This window comes from Varroa destructor, unplaced genomic scaffold, assembly GCF_002443255.2.
Source record: "Varroa destructor unplaced genomic scaffold, Vdes_3.0 BEIS01000004.1, whole genome shotgun sequence".
Classification (NCBI taxonomy): Eukaryota; Metazoa; Arthropoda; class Arachnida; order Mesostigmata; family Varroidae; genus Varroa; species Varroa destructor.
In genome coordinates, this window is record NW_019211457.1 from 16844446 (window position 1) to 16852201 (window position 7756).

At 41.4% G+C, this 7756-nt stretch overlaps 1 protein-coding gene across 1 annotated transcript in view; it reads right to left on the reverse strand.

The window, feature by feature from the left end:
* LOC111248906 (synapsin-like) overlaps positions 1-7756 on the reverse strand; it is a 58277-nt gene that overhangs the window by 47383 nt on the left and 3138 nt on the right. The gene's annotated exons all lie outside the window — the stretch shown is intronic.

The following is a 7756-nucleotide window of genomic DNA, read 5'->3' on the forward strand; positions in this document are numbered from 1 at the left end:
TGTGATTTCGAATAAAGTTATGGGACCAGATGCTAGCCTGAAGATGAGGGAATATGAGGGAAGTACGAGAATAAGCTACTTTAATAGGCTCTACTATCAGCCTTAACCTAGTATAAGTGTCATGAGTTCACAGACTATGGCAAAGTAGGAATTATGACTCCTAATAGAGATTAACTAGAATATTCGGATAGGTTTTACAGGCTTATTTGGATACGAAATCGTCATTACTTGTCGAAGCAAGTAAATAAATAGGTCATCCTAATCCTATAAATCTTCAAGCGAATCAGAAGAGTGGAAAAATTGTAGTCCGAGCTAGCAGTTGTCGATATTTCTAGTCAGTTTTCGGATGTTTCAAATTTGACTTCAACCTGGGCCATAAACAACTTTCTTTTTTTCCATTAACGCACGTTGCCTTCGGCAGCCTTTCTGAATCATCACTCTATCATGCCTGTTTGATTAGCTGCTACTACCGTGCATTGATCATTTTGTACGTCTCGCAACAAAACGAACTATATGATTATGTCATAGGTATATCAACATCATGTATTTTTTCCTGTAGACAGTTCCTCATCATATATATGGCAACGCATGCTCGTTTTCGTGCTGCGTCATAGCTGATCGACGTTATTCATAGCCGTGGTTCGTAGAACGATGTTCCGGCGAAAAATAGGCCACTATCGCCTGTCTCCTAAACTACCATGAAGATTAGATGAGAACAAGAATACGTCGAGTTATACATGAAGGAACCACAATGGCGTCAACAAAAAAAAGGTTAATTCCAAACCAGAGCGAAAATAGAAGAGAATAGGTTCGAAAAAAAGTAAAGAGTTAAAATAGATCTAAAAGGTGGAAACGGACAAATGTCGAAGAACTCTTCCTTGAAGCTACCCCACGCTCCGTCCACCACTAGCGGCTCTTCTATAGTAATCAAGTTACCCGAAGTGACGATGCCCCCTTGATGTTCAGGAGCGTCCTTTGATTCGAATTTTTCTAAAAACCGTTTCGCCTGGACAGGCTTGTCTCTTTCTCGTTAAGGCTCGGAGGGTCGAACTTGCCACGGTTTCTCGATGACTTCCAGAAGGGAATTGGGAACTGCACGTAGAAGTATTTTAGATACCACGCCACAAGGAGGGAATGTATCGTGGTTGGTGGCAGACAGAAGCCTCAACTTGGAATAGGCTGTCGAGACGTACATCAAGATGAGCGCAGGGGCCAATTGCACGTAGGACTACCAGAACCTGTCCCGCTGTATTGTGACTTTTAGCTGGATTCGGAGACATTTCATCGATCGTGCTGACCGTCTCCTCTTCAGTGCTCTGATCGTTTTTCTGGGCTGCGTTATGGGAAGAAAAACGACTCCTATCGCAAAATGAGTTACCGACGTCAACAAAAGATGTTAACATTTTTTTCTGCCGTCGGCACCGTAACTTTTGACTGTTGATGCTCTCTTGTTTTAAGGCCTCGACTCTGTTTCCTCCTCTGCAGACGCTGGTAGTCCATCTGCAGCCATTGCACTCGTTCAAGGCATTAAAATATTGCAATCAAATGCCCAACACTGTTCATTTTAGTAGACGCTAAAGATTTGCCATACCGCTGACAATTCGCTGGCGGTATACGTAGGAGACTTACTGGACCGCTACCGCCTAAGCCGCTTGAACCATTATTTACTACATCATGTCAAGGAAGGCATCAGAAAAGCCAGATACTGCTTGTTGCATAAAATATGATCAACGTTAGTAAATTCGACGTTTCAATGTGTTTATGAGGTTTCATCAGAGTAGCAGTATTCTTGGCTTTTTGCTTATACAGTTTCAGCGATGCTTCGGGGCTGAGTAATACCAGCTGATCTAGAAAAGCTAAGGTAAAACGTGTGTATGCAGTGGTTCGATTCTCCTTTAATCTACAGCATCACGGAACCGCGCTTTCCGCCCCCCAAAAAATACTCACATACGTCTTCTGTGCGTGCAATGGATCACAACAGCAACCAGTGTTTATTTCAAAAAATTCGTACGGAGTAGTGTCAGTTGGGTTCTCATCATGGTAGTGTCGACTTATATTTACTTGCAGCGTAATCAAGTTCATGAGCAGAAACTAGGAAGATCAGGCTGAGTATTCATATAGATAATTAATAGGAGATCGCTCAAATTCGTGGAACTACAAGGTGTGATCCGTTCTAAACTTCCCTGCAAAGATAATGGCGTACTGTTCCTTTCAGAAACGAATTTAGCAACTAACATTACAATTTCTCAGCATGAAGCGTTAGCAGGAGAGAATAGTTAGCCGATAAATGAAGTATATCAGTTTGTTTATCTTCTTTCTTCAGCAATTCCGCTTTCTCTGCCTCTCACAAGCGCGCAGCATGGTCCATTTGCGTGAGTGGTTATTTTATGATGCCGCCGTTACGCGGCGAGAGGTAATCCCGAGTCCACATAGAGAGACCATCTGGCCTCTAGGTAACTAGCACGAGCGAGTGACTACTAGGCTACCGCAGTTTTGTCTGTCAGCCGGTCGGCGTCATAACAATAAACAGTGCTAGCCGAGCTAAGGTCCTCTCAAATGGAACCGAATGATTTAGTTAAGGTTATTTCTAACTGTTCGAACGTACGTGTGCCTGTATATCACTGTGGCACCATAGCTAAACCTTGTACGATACAATGGACATTGTCCGTATAGAAAGTAAGTGAAGAATGGCTTTGCGTGCAGAAGAGAGCGGAAAGCATGCTTCGAGCTAGCCATGGGCGGGGTTATTTGATGGAAACAACTATAGATTGTCTTCTCTGTCGACATGACAAGGATGATACTACTGAGAGAAATAAGCCAGAGTTAATTTTTCGAAGCTGCGTCGAAGGCACGCGACAACTTTGATCGGTAAAAATCAAGTGTCATTATCTTACTAATGGTATGCACTCCTATGGCCGGCACGACAAAAAGTAAGCTCGAGGGGATCGAAAGCTGAGCAAAGGAAATTGCTACTGTAGGCTAATAACTAATACCGAACCCATTCGAAGTAATCCGTTATCTTGTCGTTAAAAATCTTATTAACATTCATCAGCGCATAGAAAGTACTAATTTATTAAGCGCATCCCCATCGAAAGCTCAGCTCGAAATCGTATTACTTTAAAGATCGTTAAACAATAAAAAACTTACAAGTTATACAAGTTTTAAACAAGTACGTGATGTATTACGCTGCACTAACAGTTCGCATGGCTAACGGGCATGTTTCTTTGTCTTGGATTACTTGTGGCGTTAATGAACAAGTTATAAATACAAAAAACGTACGTCAACAGAACGCTCTCCTTAGCCCAAAAATTGCTACACTGGGAAGTTTTTCTAGCGTCGGGTATAAAGCTGTTACTTTGTTTTTGAGTAGGAAAAAAAGGCCAAAAGAAGGGCGGTAGAAGTCAATGTTTTGCACTCCGTTCCTTCGGTACAGCAAGACATGTACGCACTGTGTCGCTTCGAACAAACATATACATTTATATTTTATTTCAGACGCGTCTTGATTATGGGTGCATATGTGCCTATAGATTCGTAATGGGAAAATGCAGGTTTCGACCTCCGAGAGCATTATGAGCCTGTTGACGATGACCGTAGAGAAAGGGAGCTTGCAATCTAAAGCTAATATCTCCAAGATATCAATCTCCTACGATCTTACGGTAGGCAGGATGGCAAAATTGCGTCATTCAGCAGTGGTCATTTGCGAGAGGTGCCACAATGCGTGCAAAATCTGCAAGCTCCTTGTAGGAGGATACTTTTATAATTGCACTAAATAAGGGAAACCAACCAGGGAGCGAATAGAGGCCCTATAAGCGCAAAGGAAACTCAATCATTCCTGGAGGCACAGAAATGTCTTCCGAACGATAAGCTGTTTATTCTGTCGCGGAACTTGACCGCGTGTCGAACGATTAGGGGAACGACGAGCTGGCTTTTGCTCGAGTCTACAAAATTCACCATAGGAAAATCTGAACAACGTTCGGGCTAACGATCTCCCTAGTAGCAGATAATGCCAAATGCTCGAACAGAAACAACGAGTTGTTTTTGGAAATGGGTCTTGTTATAACAAGGGAAGGGTGTTTTAACGTTTCCGGGAGTCACACAACTTCGATCCTGATTATTGTCTGTGGCGCTGTAGCGTCGTCGCCTGCAGTGTGATTCAGAATAGAATGTAGAAATAATAATTGGGATATACTATATCACACAGTTAACCTCACCGGAACGATGGAGTAAAGTAACTTGTTTATTATTTGCTTGTATATGAGGCAGACAATTCATTGCTCCAGGCATTAAACACAGGTGACTCCAGTGTTACAAGCGATCACGAATGTATGATGCTGCAAATTTCGTGTATACTATATAAGCCATATTTTTTTTTACTTGATTTTTCAATTAATGTTGAAACTAAGGTTTTTCATATCGATCGATTTTTTTTTAGATATGGTTTTTAAAACTAATTGTCTTAGTTTCCTATTAATCATCAACTATAATGGGATGAGTGGGTTTTCAGGGGATAATAGAAACTTGTTTCAAACAAAGAGTTATACTGCTGAGCATCTAAGGAGCCAAACATGAACCGCAGCCGACATTGGAGCTTATCGTTTAAATATATGTGTGCTAAAATCCGCTCAGCTTCTTGCAGGACGCGAGCTAAGTAAATTAATTGCTACAATATATATTTTTATTGCTAACAAATAAAATAGGTTAGTAATCTGATAATAAATCTGAAATAGTCATCCCAGTTTGGGTGCTTTTTCGTAATATCGAAATTGAGTTACCCTTTTAGATATAATCGTCTTTCAGGGAACATTTACCAATTCTGGGCACTTGTAAATGTGTGTTCATTGTGTCATAGCGGGCTTATTCAAAGTAACCCCAGCTTTCCGTAACACAATTTCTCACCTCTCATATATGAAGGCGCTCTAGGCCTTTGATAGTCTGTAGTTTACGAGGATTGTTTGCTATCGGCAAATTTGCCAACGTACGTCCGTTGCCAATTAAGCGAATAAATTTCATGTTCATCTTTACAAATCGGACGTCCATCATAACTGTAATCGATAACAGATCCGTGACTACTAAACGTCACACACACATAATAAAAAATGCCAGCTATTTATAATGTTTATGTAGTTGCAATGCTGAATCCCGCTGGGACTCCATTTTACTGAGTGAGTTGCCGAGCGTTCTTTAAGCATTAGAACTGCTTCGTTAGACGTGCTGAAGATAATTAGCGTTGTTAGCGTCATCTGAGCAAGCTGCGAAGCAGATCAGGGCGAGTGGGATAAAGTCGGTGAAGGGTTCTCTTGCTCAGGAGGTCATAGCACATCACTCAACTATCCAATAAGTGATTAATTAAGGCAACGTCGGCTTTGAAAGGTCAGCCGGATACCGGTTGGCTATGGTGTTGGATATATCTATGTGTCGCCCCTCCGCACAGGAATACCATCCAAGCAGGTCCCGATAGAACAAACATGAATGAGTCGAGCCTTCGTGTTACTGTTATAATATCGGGAACGTCAAGTGAAGCTTCGTGAACGACCCACAGGCTAAGATCATTGAAGCAGTGGCGAAGACACCGGTGTGTGGCTATTCAAAACCTATACTGATACGGGAATCGCTTGTGGGCAGCGCTTGTTGCATATTCACTATTCTTTTCTATCTTATCTTTGAAAGGCCATCCATCGACTCAGTGAAGGACCGTTCGCGACGGCAGAGTGGTGACAGCAGCTTCTTGCTACTGATGCCTAATACAGACACAGAAATGCGACGAAGCTTAACTGACGCCGCAGCCCTGTCGCCAGTTCCAATGATGGCAGTATTTCGTTACGGCTTTCTACTGAAAAGTGATCATGAACAGTGCAAGAGTGAAAAGCAAACAATATCAAATATAAAAAAATAATTATAATAAACAGAACAGCCAAACGCTGAAGTCATTGTTTCTTGCTGATTGTTGTTTTATGTTATTCTAAACGAGTTATGATGACGGTATATATCGAACGAATCTCTCCCTCTCTCTACGTACTACTTATACATGAAACTTCACATCGGCAGCGGTCCTCAACAATTGACAGAAACATTCTATTCACTGCTCCGAATACGAATTGATTACATAGGCCCTCGAACTGCTGTAGGCATAAAGCTTATCGGGTTTTTATTCGAGAAAATCTACTGTTGTTTGCCTATTTTGCATATCGCCTTGTCCATCCCTAGTTTATTTTCACGCTAAAAATGAATCGACACAATCGTCCAAGGACGTACCTGTTTCCAGCCAGTCCTCAGACCGCCTTCGTTGTGAATCTCTACTGCAAAAACTGTACGAAGCCGTGAAGGAGGTCAATCAAACACCCACGCACCAAAAATGAAATCAGCTTTTGCTCGTCGTCAACCTCCTTTCACCGAACGAAAAGCATCTCCGAAATTAGTTTACTCTTTCTTTTTACACAATGCAGTTCTATTAAGGCCTCCGTATTGGGGCCATCGTATACTGACTGAGTTCTTTTGTTGTTGAGGGCTGAGGGCGAACCAGAGGCAAAGAAAGTAGATTAGTCGAGGCAAGAGAGCGGTAATATTCCCTGTACATTTTGATATATAATACATTAGCAGATCGGTCATCAGGAAACGTTAGGAGATGACCCTGACAACGTTACGAGGAAATGAAAGCATTGACACAACAGCAAACCCTTTCTGAATGCAGACAAAATACTGATTTAGACTTGAAGCAGGGGGATGTACGTTAGACTTATTCATTGTCCTTCGATGATACTGTTTTTATTGTACTAACAGCGAGGATCCTGTAACCGCTCTACTGAAAAGCTATGTTGGAGCCTGATACTAAACTTGTTTCTACTAGTCCATGTTTAATATTGCAGCTTTTCTCATCATTGCTAGGCCCCCCGATCTTTTTAAGAAATTCTTAAAAGTATATTTTCGTTATTGGCCCCTAGATTATGACGAGTATAATATAGGTAATTTCAAAAGGTTAAATACCTATTAATACCCAAACAATATCCTGCATCCCTGCTATCGTTGCTACTCGACTCGTTTCGTTGACTGAAGTGCAAAAATACAAGCGGATTACGTTGCATTAACATCTCTCGCTTTTTCGTTCAGTTCCTTTCATCCTGTCATCTTTGCCACTAGCTGGGCCATCACCATAAAGTATACTCCTAAACACGTCTTTCAGCTCAGGCAAGACGGATCGTCTTGAGATATTAACGAACGCATATAATAGGACAGAATAGCATTCAAGATAACACCCAGAAAAAAAGTTTTTTTTTAAAATCAAACCCAGTTTATGTTGTTAAAGTCACTTCATATACCGTATCGCTGCCTCTACTAGCTTGAAGTTATCCCACACGTACCGTGTTTAGAGATTTTCGAATAATTTAAGCTATAGTTGCTAGTAACGGACATAGTTCTTGTAACTCCGAATAAACTCGTTCGTATCGCACATGATATAGATTCAAGCATTTTATTGCCTTGTAGATTTAATCAAATAATTATAGAGCCCATAGAAAAAGATCGGCAGAGCTTGCAAACATAATCTCGTTGATAGCCCCGCATAAGCTATTGTAATATGCACAATTGTGTTTACTAATACAAGCATAGAGGTATAAGAAATAAGTACACGTAATGCGGACATCCTTCGCCACCTAATCCTCTCAATAATCATTGAACGCTTCTGTCATTAGGCTACGGCCTAATGCCCTAAGGCCTGATAGCATCTCTCCCTTCTTCTCCCTCTCTCTCTCTCTCTCTCTCT